This window comes from Poromitra crassiceps (genome assembly GCF_964638095.1).
Source record: "Poromitra crassiceps genome assembly, contig: HAP1_SCAFFOLD_1383, whole genome shotgun sequence".
NCBI lineage: Eukaryota > Metazoa > Chordata > Actinopteri > Beryciformes > Melamphaidae > Poromitra > Poromitra crassiceps.
The window spans coordinates 5,437-20,237 of NW_028151028.1; the positions used below are offsets into that span (position 1 = coordinate 5,437).

General features: G+C 44.2%; 1 pseudogene across 1 annotated transcript; it reads left to right on the top strand.

Moving 5' to 3' along the window:
* The first annotated feature begins 3,395 nt into the window (after positions 1-3,395).
* LOC310771853 (tight junction protein 1 pseudogene) lies at positions 3,396-5,820 on the top strand (annotated as a pseudogene). The gene has a single exon. The product of its transcript is annotated as a tight junction protein 1 pseudogene (transcript).
* Positions 5,821-14,801: the final 8,981 nt, after the last annotated feature.

Genomic DNA, 14,801 nt, shown 5'->3' on the forward strand with positions numbered 1-14,801 from the left:
CTCAGGAGGTCGGGATAACCTGTATTTTCAGAGTGGCGAGACCTCTATTGTCATCTCAGATGTGCTTGAAGGAGGTCCTGCCAAAGGCCTACTGCAGGAAAATGACAGAGTGCTTATGGTCAATGCTGTCTCCATGGACAATGTGGAGCACGCATACGCAGTCCAGCAGCTTCGCCAAAGTGGGGGAAATGCCCAAATTACAATCAGACGAAAGAGGAAGCACGTCCGCTCGGGTCGCCTATGGCAGAGGGAAACTATCATAGCCCAGCTGCTACGGAGGGCCTGGAAGAGGGTGACCAAATCCTCAGGGTAAATCAGATTGTTGCAAACACGACCAGAAGGAGGCAATGCTGTTCCTCCTGGACGTTCCTAAAGGTGAAGAGGTGCACCATTCTGGCCTAGAAGAAGGAAGGTGTGTTTTGGCGAATTGTGGAGTCAGACGTCGGCGACTCCTACATCCGTATGCACTTTGATTATGTGAAGGAATCTCCATTATAGGCTAAGTGTAATGGGTGTGCCTAGCCTGCTACTGCAACAGTCTGGCAGTGGCTGGATGCACATTCGTTAACATTATGATCAGCGTTGTGTTCTGTGGCTGTGCTGATTGAAGAAAGGACTCGGACCACAAACTGCTACTGGATGTTCTTGGAGGTAGTAGTAGTAGTTATTTATTGAACAGAAATAACAAGCATACAAACGCATACAGTTCAACTCTGTCAATGGGACAGGCACAAGAAAGCTCAAGAGCTTGTTTCCATTGTGGTCCCAGAGGTTGCTTTCACACTGGAGCCCCGGTGCCGTTCCCGAGCACACTTGTCCCCAAATTGACCCCAGTTTTGGAATGTTTGATGAGTGTGAACGTCGCGTTCCGTTCGGTGCCTGGGCGCAGAACGGGGAACCGTGACAGGATCCACTTGAAAAGGTGGTCTGGGGAACGCTTTGGCTTGCCCCGGAACGGAAAACACTTGCGAATGTGAACGCCAACCGTTCCGAACCACATAGTCAACACACGGGCGAGCATACACTCCGGGCAAATGCACTCTGTTCCGTTCCAGAGCGTGGAAGAAATGTAATGTAAAAGCTGACCAGCGGGGGAGAGAGGAGAGGGGAGAGGGGAGAGGGCAATCGTGCCGGGCGTGGAACGGAACGGAATGGAACGGAATGAAAGCAATCGTACCCAGTAAGAAAGCAACCTTAGTGAAGACTGAATGGTGTTTGGAGGCTAATACTCTCTTATTAACAGCAACAATGCTTTTAAATAAGAATGTGAAAATAAATGAAATCAAATATAAATTTATGCTCAATGCATTTGAGTCCAGCAGTCTCCTCCATACACACAGGTCCTCAAAGCCCTGTTAGCAGATAGAAACAGGAAACCCTGTAGCACTTGGAAACCCATGTCAATACGTATAAAGTTGCAAAGGTGCATTAACAAAGTTCATATTCGAATGACACGACTTACATGTTCACAACCTTAAGACTAACATTTATAAGTGCATACTGAGATGTCTGCATTGTCTACAAACCAAAACAAATGCTTAATCATTGCAGAAAATAATACAAACCTTTCAGAAAGGATAGCGCGGACCTCATAACTAAAGGGACAGCACAGGTTTGAGCACTTCAGTTTGAATAGGCTATAAAACACACCTTGAACATTACATTACAAAACAAAGATTCTTCAATAGTTATCAGGATTTGGTGATGTTTCAAACATAAAAATAAAGATTATTTTAAACTGGTTACATGAGCTTTAACAAGGGTGAGGTTTTTCGTGTGGTGGATACTCGCTACAATGGCAAGATGGGGTCCTGGCTGGCTATTAGTCCAGGCATTTTACGCAAATATGTGGGTCAACCTCACACTAATTGCAACAAAATCAAACTCAACTGATTTTGTATCCTCAATATGTCCTCAGTGAAGGAAAAAAAGTTGCTTGTTGCTTGTTGTGTCTCTTGTTGTTTTTGCACTCATATGCCCTGTTATATTTGTACTATGTTGTAAACGGAGTCCACAGCACAAGAATTTCACACGTGATACTTGTACCATGGAGTGACAATAAAAATCTTGAATCTTGAATCTTGAATCTTGAAAAGTGTTAAGGAAATGTATGAAGGGAAAGTTTTGAAAATGACCTAAATATGATGGTAGCCTATGGAAGCCTTTTTTTTCTTTTTTTTTATGTGCCATAAATCTCGTCACTTATATCCTGTATGTGTTTTTTGCTTCAAGGAGAAAAATAAATAAATAAATAAAAAAGAATGTTAAAAAATAAATAAAAAAACGTTTTTGGTAGCATCATATAGGTAATTTAATTTTTTTTCCCTTCATACATTTCCTTAACACTTTTTTTCCTTTATTGGGGACATATTGAGGATACAAAATCAGTTGAGTTTGGTTTTGTTGCAATTAGTGTGAGGTCAAGTGACATTTTTACTGGACTATATCCACATTGCGCTGCTGTCGTGCAGAAACCTTGTATCTCCAAAAAAGCTATTTTTCACAAGGAAAAAAAATCTCACATTTTAATATACAGTGTAGTAATAACAACATTATTAACCAGAAATATAACATCTTTCACTGGTCCAAAGTACCTGAAACTTTCACAGGTTATTTTTTGGTACCCCCTAAATCTATTTATGAAATAAAAAGAAAATGGCCAAATTTGGAGATACAAGGTTTCCACCCGACAGCAGCGATTGGCAAGAACCACCAGGAAGTGGAGAGAGGCATCATCTCCAACAAGAAAACAAAACAACGGGCAGTACCTTCCCCAAGACAGCACGGGGTGACAGGGTCGACTTCTCGATGTTCCATGGCCTGCGCAGCTCCAAGAGGAACCTGAGGAAAGACCTCTTTGCTCAACCAGTCCAGGTCAACTTCCCAGCGTACGAGAGGGTGGTGCTAAGAGAGGCTGGTTTCTCGAGGCCCGTCATATTTGGGCCCATGAGGCTCAAGAAAAAATGAGCCTGATCTTTTTGAGTATGCAAAAAGTGAACATAGAGAACATAGTTCAGGAATCATTCATCTTCACAAATAAAGGCTAATAATTATAGCCTACACACACAGACCCCTTAGATGTCTCAAAGCAGTGAATGCAAAGCCAAAAAGCTGTTTCATGTACAACAATGTTATCTGTAGCAGTCAGTTATGACATCACTAATGATGTCACAATGTCTATGACATCATCAGTGATGTCACTCGAGCACTCGATGATGTCATCAGTGATGTCACTCGAGCATTTGTGATGTCATCAGCGAGTGATGTCATCACTGATGTCACAATAAATTGATTCAGACCATCGACCTATATAAAGATTATAATCATATTATAACTCAATGATTCAGACAGACAGAGCCAGGAAGACAAGGTCCATTGCTTTGCAGAGTCCAGCGATGAAGGAGCCTGTCATTTGGGACCTGCACACAGTAACAGTACACAGGGCACCAGGGTTTGGCTTAGGGATAGCCGTCTCAGGAGGTCAGGATAACCTGTATTTTCAGAGTGGCGAGACCTCTATTGTCATCTCAGATGTGCTTGAAGGAGGTCCTGCCAAAGGCCTACTGCAGGAAAATGACAGAGTGCTTATGGTCAATGCTGTCTCCATGGACAATGTGGAGCACGCATACGCAGTCCAGCAGCTTCGCCAAAGTGGGGGAAATGCCAAAATTACAATCAGACGAAAGACGAAGGTGCACGTCCCCATGGGCCGCCGAGGGAAGAGGGAAACTACGTCTGAGCATGAGGAGGACAGCTCTGATGAGGAGATATACGAGACTCGGAGCGCCCGCAGCGGCGCCTGCAGTGGCGCAGACGGGACCATGGGCAGGCGCAGCGGCCGCGGCAGCTGGCAAAGGGACATGGGACTTGAACGCAGTGGCTCGCGGAAGAGTCTCTCCTTGATAGAGAACCTCTCCTTGATAGACATCAAGAAGCTGATAGAAAGGTCAAAGGGCAAGCTCAAGATTGTGGTCCAGAGGGACGAGAGGACAACACTGCTGAACATCCCTGACCTTGACCATTCCAATCGATCCCATGACAGACATCGTAGCAGCTGCTCTCACTCTCCAGACAGGCGAGCTGAACTCTCGGACCACTCCAGACACTCCCCCCTGAAAATTAGCAACCGCAGTTACAGAATTTGTGATGACAAAGGGCTCTCGAAGCCAGCTTCCACATCAAGGAAGCTAGTGGAGGAGATTCATCTTCCTCCTCCCAAGCCCATGGAGTCAGCTGTCGCCGGAGAGGAGGAGCAGCTCCCAGCCCTCCATGCGGTGTATGTAGACCTTCCAGTCAATCCCTCTGATGCCCCGGTGCCCAGCGCTACTCATTATGACAGCATTCTACAGGCAAGCATGAAGCTGGTGAAGTTCCAGAAGGGGGAGCATGTGGGGCTTCGGGTGGCTGGCGGGAATGATGCGGGCATCTTTGTGGCCAGAGTGCTGGAGGATAGCCCAGCTGCTAAGGAGGGCCTGGAGGAGGGTGACCAAATTCTCAGGGTAAATAATGTAGATTTTGCAAACAAAATCCGAGAGGAGGCAGTGCTGTTCCTCCTGGACCTGCCTAAAGGTGAAGAGGTCACCATTGTGGCCCAGAAGAAGAAAGATGTGTATCAGCGAATTGTGGAGTCAGACATCGGCGACTCCTTCTACATCCGCACGCACTTTGAGTATGTAAAGGAATCTCCATATAGGCTGAGCTTTAACAAGGGTGAGGTTTTCCGTGTGGTGGACACCCTCTACAATGGCAAGCTGGGGTCCTGGGTGGCTATCCGCATCGGCAAGAACCACCAGGAAGTGGAGAGGGGTATCATCCCCAACAAAAGCAGAGCAGAGCAGCTCTCAAGCGTGCAGTACACCCTCACCAAGACATCAGGGACCGACAGGGCCGACTTCTGGAGGTTACGTGGCCTGCGCAGCTCCAAGAGGAACCTAAGGAAGAGCAGAAAAGACCTCTCTGCTCAGCCAGTCCAGACCAATTTCCCAGCGTACGAGAGGGTAGTGCTAAATGAGGCTGGTTTCCCGAGGCCCGTCGTGATATTTGGGCCCATCGCTGATGTTGCTCGAGAGAAGCTCTCCAGAGAAGAGCCAGATCTTTTTGAGCTTGCAAAAAGGGAACCGAGAGATGCAGGAACAGACCAACATAGTTCAGGAATCATTTGTCTTCACACCATCAAGCAGATCATCGACAGACACAAACATGCTGTGGTGGACATCACCCCCAATGCTGTGGACAAGATGAACTATGCTCAGTGGTACCCGATCGTGGTCTTCTTCAACCCTGACAACAAGCAGGGTGTGAAGAACATAAGGACCCGACTCTGTCTAGAGTCCAGGAAGAGCGCAAGGAAGCTCTATGAGCGAGCCGTTAAACTGAGGAAGAATAATCACCACCTATTCACCACCACCATCAACATGAATGACGGCTGGTATGGAGCTCTTAAGGAGACCATACAGCAACAGCAGACCCAGTTGGTCTGGGTGTCAGAGGGCAAGGCGGATGGAGCGCCAGAGGAATACTTGGACATCCACAATGACCGTCTGTCCTAGCTATCGGCGCCAGGTAGCGAGTACTCCATGTACAGCACAGACAGCCGCCACGCCTCCGGCTATGAAGACTCAGACGCAGAGGAATACACTGACCAGGAGCTGGACGAGACACTGAACGACGAGGTGGGTCTGTCTGCCCACCAAGTCTGACATCACCTGCTCCTCCAAACCTGAGCGAGAAGATCCAGCTGTCATTCAGGATGCTCCTGGTTACCCTGGAGTGTGGATACCATGCAGAACCCTGTGCAGCCCGACGCAGCCAGTCACATAGATCAGGCCTATTCAATTGGTGGGCCGCCGGCCAAATCCGGCCCTGAAGCAACCTTCAAGTGGCCCCAGCGAGTTTGGCAGGGAAAGAAATTTTATTTTATTTCATTTAACTACAGTCATACCAATGTGTGTTGGGTGTACCAGAGTCAGCAGGTGGCTGGGGGCCTTGTTGTTGAGCCCCACCTTTTACAAACGAGGACCACAATGGAAACAAGTCATAGACTTTATTGTGTTTTATTCCTCGACAATTTCAATGCCGGTGTATGGATTTTAACTGTTCATTTGTAACGGTCTTAAATAAATTCATTCATTGCATCGTTCATTTGTTCATTCGTTCGTTTGTTCATTCATTCATTCATTCATTCATTCACTGCCATGAGGTAGAAACTGTTCAGATGGCGTGACTGAGGTTCTGGTCTTGATAGACCGGAACCTTTTGCCAGATAGAAGAAGTCTTTGGAAGAGATGGTGGCCGGGATGGGAGGGATCATCAGTGATATCTTTCCTGCTGTCTCCCTGGTCCTGGAGTGGTACAGATCCAGTCGAGACGGCAGAGATGGGAGAAAATACATCATAAAGTATTTTGATACAAATTACAAATACTTGCTCAAAAAATGTATCACAATACAAATACAAAATACTGGTCTGAAAAATGTATTTGAGATACAAATACGTATTTTGTATTTTGAAAATACATAAAAATACATTTTATAAAAACTGATAAAGAGCTGCAACAATGAGTCAATCCATCAATTCATTGCCAAATATTACATTAATTGCCTATTTTGATAATCTATTCATTTTTAGCCATTTCTGTAAGGAAAATGTCCTAATTCTCTGATTCCAGCTTCTCAAATGTGACATTTTCTGGTTTCCTTAGATGGTAAATCATCTCTTAGTCCTCTGTGACAGTATTCTCCTTTGTGTACCCTAACACATTACAGTTTTTTCATTTCCGTTTTAGCTGTTTTTCAGCACAGCTAATTTCTCCCTCACTTCAGCTGTTAATCACCTTCTGTGAGAGCTTTTGACTTACAGGCAGCATTTCTACATGTTAACCTCAAGTTTTGGAACTTTCACCATGTTAGCCCTAGATATCTGACATCATAACAGTATCCCTGGAGATGATGTGCCATGGCTGCAATTATGGAAATCGCCGGCTCCACGGGCTCCCAAAATCATGACTGACAGACAGACAGACACCACCCACCCACCTTGGTGCAATCGTGCAAATGTGAACCATCTGCTCATACTATATCAGAGTGACATCACAACTGCCTGAGTGACATCACAGTTGAGCAATCAGTTGCTCGAGTGACATCACTGATGACATCACAATCATGACCCACACTGCCACCCACTTAGCCAATTTTAATTAATTTTAATCTTTCTAATATGATACACTGGTTTGAATATGCAGTAAACCGTTTCATTTGCAGATAGGCCAGTGCATGCATTATCTAATCATAAATTTAGATTAGTAATTTATCTCTGGGGGAATTTCCACCAATACAAGGCTTCATACTAGACAAAGAAGTGATGTGAAGTCTGACTCAAGACCCACCCTACTCTGCCTCTGATTTGTGGTTGAGTTTGTTCTGAGGGTAAGCCAATCAGAGGTAGAGTCGAAGTGACATGTCACATTTCTTTCCTCCACAGTTTAAACCTTTGTCAATGGTAAGAATGTGTCAATTTGAGAAGAAAATGACATAAAATTAAAGAAAAAAGTATTTTATGTATTTAAAATACACAAAATACAAGGTCTGAAAGTATCTTGATACAAATTACATCTTATTTTTCTCGGTCCAGCCAAATACAAATGACAAAATACACAAATGTATTTGAAATACGTATTTGAAATACATGTATTTAAAATACTGCCCATCTCTGCGAGACGGCAGGTTGCAACCGATGGTCTTCTCGCTTGACCGGATGATCCAAACCATCCCAGGTGTCTTTGTCATCAGACGACTTAGCTCATAGCAGCCGCACCATCTTGCCTTTGCCTTTCATCTCCCTCAGGTCTGCGATGCCAAGCCATTAAATGGAGACATGTAAGCGTTACTTAGCTTTACACAGCTTTACTCTTCCTGCAGCGCTCCCTATAGCGTTAAACCTGCACTTACAATATGTGTACTATTCAATATTTTCAGTGAAACTGACACAAGAGGGAAAATAGGAGATTCTAACACGCGTGCAATCGAAGACCTTTCTTCCTCTGACAAGTGGGTCAATGTATATGCATAATGACCCACTTAAACCACGGGTTTCTAACCTGCGGTCTAGTCGAGAGCATCACTAAGCCCCGCCTTCTCCATTGATCACAAGGCAGAGGCTTGGCCGCTGTGCCGTGACCAACAGCAAATGACCCCTGAAAGCTGTAATTGTCACTTCCTCTTTGTGCACAGACAGATGGAGGTGTGGTCTGACCTTGTTTTCACCTATAGGCTATTTTAATGGCTGTGCATTCATCTAGACGGGCCGGGCGGCCATGTTATCTGTTGCCAACTGTGATGCTGGGAGGGAAGGACAGTATCAAAGGAAAGCAGGCTGTAGTGCAGGATTGGAACTCAGGACACTGTTAGACGCAGGTGAAACTGTGTGTATGCTTATGAACTCACAAGAGCCAACCTATAGCATCAGTCCAGTCGCCTGAATAGAATGTGGGCATTTTACGCTTCTGCAAACAACCACGGATATGTTGAAACTCAACATTTCTGAACCACAATTGCATTGCATGTCAACGTTTCGTGATACGTGTGTATCAACATTAGGCTATAGCCTAGCTAGACCTAATTTATTTTGGCAGCTGGGTTGCCCAACATATACATGTACATGTCCTGGACAAGTAGAGGTTCTATAGGTATACTTCAAAATGTAGCTAGAACCCACACACATCATCTAAAGCTGACCAAAAGCATGTAGATACAAGCACACACTAACAAGAACACCCCACCTATCCATTTCCAAACAGGCCATATACGTTGCCGCCTCTCACACCCAAACTCACGCGCTCTGTAATTTAGAAGGACAAAAGAGGCAAAACGAGGGTCCTATTGAGACGCAGGTGGGTGGTTCAGCTAATGAGTCAATCTATTGTGCAGGATTCCCCCTCGGTCACGGTGGGGGATCACAGTGAACAGCACGTCCCCACACCCCTCTCTCACGAACGCCCGCCGTCACACGCATGTCACACAGCCGTGTCATGTGCTGACAGGTACGCTTTTAGCATCTATCAATATGCCTGGAAGCATCTCACCTCGCCCCACGCAAACACAAGAGACTGCCGTTTAGAAAAAGGCTTTCTGCAAAACTAAGGCCCTTCCGTGCCAAGTCTCTATTAGATACTCTCTCTCTCTCTCTCTCTCTCTCTCTCTCTCTCTCTCTCTCTCTCTCTCTCTCTCTCTCTCTCTCTCTCTCTCTCTGTCTCTATCTCGCTCTCTCAGATCCCGTTCTCCCTTTGTGAGTTATCTGAGTTATCTGAAAGCGCTGTGAGCTGGAGACAGCTGATGCTCTAATGTTAATGACCATACCACACATGATCAAATAGTCTTTCCTTGTGCGTGCGAAAACACACACACACACACACACACACACACACACACACACACACACACACACACACACACACACACACACACACACACAGCTCCTGTGATGTTGTTGGCCCACACACACACACACACACACACACACACACACACACACACACACACACACACACACACACACACACACACACACACACACACACACACACACACACACACACAGCTCCTGTGATGTTGTTGGCACACACAGTGTGGCTGACAGAAACAATGGGACACTGCTGACAAGATGGCAGGCGGTGAACACGCTTCGTGACAAAAGATCCTCATTCACGGGCAGCAGAACAGCCCTCTAACAGGTGGCACCAAACAGATACGAGATACGACAGTACGCAGGACTATTCTGTGTCAGTTACTCTGTCCCCCTGGTACACAGGCATTGCAACACAACCTCAAAAATGTAACACAGAGACTACAGTGAGTTATTGGCTTATTGGTCACCTTGCTCAATATCTGATGAGAGGATAATTGGCACTAAAGTCATCTCTGTCTCTTGTTAGCATGCCGGTATGTTAGAGCAGTGGTTCTCAAATTGTTTCACATGAAGGACCCCTAAACTGACAAAAATTAGACCACGGACCCCCATTTGATAGGATTTTGTCCCACGGTCAGTGTTGAGCAAGTTACTTTAAAAAAGTAATATATTACTCATTACTCGTTACTATTTTCAAAAGTAATATTATTACTTTACTTATTACTCCCTGCCAAAAGTAACTCGTTACATATCCGTTATATTACTTTTCCCAACAAAATTGGTAATTGCATCCTTTGTCATCATAATTCACACTTTGCCGGTGCCGCAGCTAATAATGACCAGTTTAGCCTATATATGAATCCATAAAAGTTACATGCTTGATAAGAGCACACCTGTTCAAAGTGATGAGACATATCTTTTAAACAGCTTCTGTTTTAATAACACATTGTAACATCAGCAGCAGTGTAAACACATGACGCATAGACGCATTCTCAATATAAAACGCTACATCTTTGCATGACACTTTGTGTCACAATCACAAATCACTGCAACATTAACCTGAGTGACAATTACATAAATTATTTGAAAATAAAATGAACGTGGTTGTTGTCGTTTTGTGGGCTTTTTGCGGCACGTCGCACGGAAGTGACGTCAGTAATAAACAAAGACGAGTGAGTCGAGACAAGAGAAAGAACGGAAATGTAACGAGTCCTTTTGTCTTGGGGTAACGGTAATATTATATATTATATATAGTAGTATATTATTATTATTATATTATATGTATTATCTATTCTATAGTAATTCGTTGCACTACTCGTTACTTGGAAAAAGTAATATTATTAGAGTAACGCGTTACTAGTAACTTGTTACTTCCCAACACTGCCCACGGTCCCCCATATGATATTAAGATTGATGCTTTTAGATGTTTTAGTACAGAAAGTGTATAAAACTCATGACCAAAATAGTTGTGTTACTTATGAATGGAATTATAGTGAAAATAAATTACCCCCCTTTTGGCTGGGGACCCCCTGGAACCCCCTCAAGGACCGCTGGGGGTCCCCGGACCCCCATTTGAGAACCACTGTGTTAGAGCATAGATATTATATTACTATAGATGGGTCACCGCAGGCTCCGCCAATTCTAACAAACGGTAGCAGTAAGTCACGTGTCTCCTAAGTGGTCATGCGGCCGCCACCAAATGGTTCGCCGCCTGGCACACCCTGTCTTTCTGTGGCACACACCCAATGTGCCAAGTCTGGCTACGCCAGTGCTTTGGACATTAAAATGAATTAATCATCCAGGTGACCAATGGGCTCCTATACAAGGTTGGTGTAGTAGTCCTTCAACATGTACATGTAATAGCACCCACGGAATGAGTTTGGCTTGTATTTTTGAGCCCTTATCTGTATACTAACCATCATCGGTGTCAGCCATCCATACAAATTGCCTGGAGCTGCTGCTGGACTTGAGGTGGCCTATACAGCCTTACGTGCCATGACGAGGCCTTGGAGGATCAGAGAGAGGGAGTGGATGGACTGTGGAGGAGTGAAGAGAGAGGAAGATGGATGTGCAGTAAAGAACATGAGGTGGAGAATTGAGGTGGGAGAAGGTAATGGAGGGAAGCTAGAAATAAGGCTTTCACATGGATGTATCACATTTGTATTGATTCATGCTCGCCCTCCGGTGGTCTTACAGTAGGTGTTTAAAGGCCATTTGAAGTCCATGGATTATCAGTGGATTTCATTCCTTTTTGCCACCTTAACCAATCAAATGAATGAAACACATTTCTTCCATTCACCCGGAAGCAAAAAGGAGGGATTATTCTTCTCGTTATTGTTTTGAAGGTTAATCTCTCAGAGTGAGGGAGAATATTTCTTTGTGTTTGTGTTTTGGGCCACTGCCATCTCATATGCCATACACAGGCATGTCTCAGGTCTGTCACATCACATGACACAGGTATGAAGCTAAGCCATGTGCCATATCAGGTTACCGCCACCTTCTTTCAACTTGGCTATGGTGACAGGTCCCACATCAATCACCCTGTCTGCCATGTCCACGTTCATGTCAGAGGGGAAAGGGGGCGTGGTCCCTCGCGTTAGAGGACGGGTCATCTTACCTGGAAAGGATCATTAATATGCAAGAGAAAGACAAAGGCTGATCTTATAGCCATGTTGTGCGCCTCTTACATATCTCGAAATGTCAAGCTCCTGCTCATCCTGCAAACACCACACTAACTAAACCGCTCCCTATACAAAACACTGATGAGATGTCCTCCAGCCATACACAAGGGGTGGACAGCGTGTTGAAGACAAGTTTCTTAATATCTCCAGAGAGCTATTACATTTGTCCAAGCACAAAACCGGAAAATGTATCTTCTCATGGTCACTAGAGCCATGCATTCTGGCGCAAGCCCGAGGGGGCCCGACCCGACCCTTATACCTTATACCACGCAAGTGGACCAATTTTCACTATAGGCCCGGGCCTGCATGTTTTTTTTTCCTTTTCTTTGTTTCTTTTCCTTTGTTGTGTTTTAACTGACACATTGTGACATTGTGGTGTTCAAACGTGTTTTAATGTACACCTGTACTTTGTATAGTGTTGATTTGATAGACTTAGGCCAGTGGTTCCCAACCTTTTCCAACTCAGGGCCCACTTTTATGTCTCAAAAATGTTCGCGGCCCACCTCCGACCCCATAAATACAAAGGCCATATAATGCGTTCTCAGAGCACTTTTTTATTGAAAATTGAACATAAAGGACTGAACTGAATACAGGAGAAACATGTTGGAAGCTCCACAGTCACTAACACAGCACCTGTAACATGTTGCAACACCTTCAGTATTACAGTTTTCAAGGAGCTGTCCACACACACACACACACATACACACACACACGCACACACACACACACACACACACACACACACACACACACACACACACACAGACACACACACACACACACACACACACACACACACACACACACACACACACACACACACACACACACACCAATCATTCAAGGAGCTGTCCATCAGCACCACACAGATGTCAGAAATGACAAGCAAGGGGCTGTCTGTAACAGGCTAATTAACAAATGATTAATAAATAACGGTATCCTTCAACAATGGAAAAATGCATTCTCATAACAATTTGACATCCAATATCAGATCCAAACAAAATCCAAATATCAGAAGAAAGCCCATTAAATCGATAGGGTTACAAATAAACACAAACCCAATATAAAGATGATGTAAAGATGAAACTTCAATTCAAGCAAAAGCAATAACATCAAAGAAACAAAAATCATACTTTTTCAAGTATGATTTTTCAAAATCTTTAAAAAAAAAATGAAAATTTTTTTTTTTTCTTTTTTTTTTTTCAAAAATCATACTTTTTTGGAAATGATTTGGCGGCCCACTTGCAATACCTTCGCGGCCCACCAGGGGGCCGCGGCCCACAGGTTGGGAATCACTGACTTAGGCTATATTTGAAATTCAACAAACACATAAGGTTCGGGGGGGGGGGGTGCCGGGCTCGGGGCCGAAATTCTGACAAGCAATAGTGCTCAGATCGGGCTCAGGCCCCAACATAGGGCCCGGGCAGGGCTCTCTAATGGTCACACTGAGGGACTACATTCGGTCTCCGGCAAAAAGACAACATGCAAATGAATTTTGTGCCAACTGCTATTACAGCTATTTGGTTTGTGGTGAGGTAAGTTTAGGTGGTTTGAGCAGTTAAGAAAAGACATCACAGATATTGAAGAGGGAATAACTGAAAAATACAAATTAAGCCATCCAGAAAGCAATGCATGTAAATTCAATGAACATTTGAAAGCCAACCGGACACATATATAAGAGACCCAAATCTCAACAATGATTGATTTTGAATCAGATAAATCTATTATCATCCGTAAGGCTGATAGGGAGGTGCAGACATCAATAGATCTGACTACACTGCTTTATCCAAAGCGACATACAGATTTGAAAACAACATAAGCAAGGATCTAGTCAGAAGAGAACAAAAGTGCCATAAAGCTAAGTTCGATAAGTGGCACAAAAAATAATAATCAAAATACCACAAATCACAAATCATATCCCAATTACAATATCAGTCAGAAATAATCGCATTTAGATTGATTTTTCAAAATCGCTCAGTCCTATCACTCACTGCAGAAAGTACAGAACACAATGAATGCTGCACTTACAGTAATGTCGATTGGCCCGACACTCCTTATATTTTTCTCTATGTGGCCCACAACCAAAAAGGTTTGCCCGCGTGCTGTAGGCCTACGCCTGTAATGACTAGAACGTCTCTACCCTGTTTGGAAAGATTCCCTGCACCCATACTACAGTGCTGTTCCTCGGCATGCATTTGTATTGGCTTTGCCTGGGAGTGATGAAGTTATCACTGTCAAAGTCGACCCTCATGGAGAAGAGAACAGAGGAGACTTTAGACTGATGTTGGCAATAAGAATAACTTCAATAATTCTCACTGTAAGTCAAACAGATTTCACAGCTTCATCTCTCCCATATTAACTTGCATGAAAACAGACTCCCACCAGTATTCTTAACCTGATTCCCTCCCTCTGTGTGTGTGTGTGTGTGTGTGTGTGTTTGTGTGTGTGTGTGTGTGTGTGTGTGTGTGTGTGTGTGTGTGTGTGTGTGTGTGTGTGTACGTGCGTGCGTGCGTGCGTGTGTGTGTGTGAGTGAGCAGTGTTGGGGGTAACGCATTACAAAAGTAACCCATTACATGTAATATATTACTTTGACCACTAACTCAGTAATATAACTTATTACTTATAGGATTTCAGTAATATTATACCAGTTACTTTGTCAGGTAACTCAAGTTACAAATTGAGTAAAAAAAAAAATCAAAGCACATATTTAGCACATAAT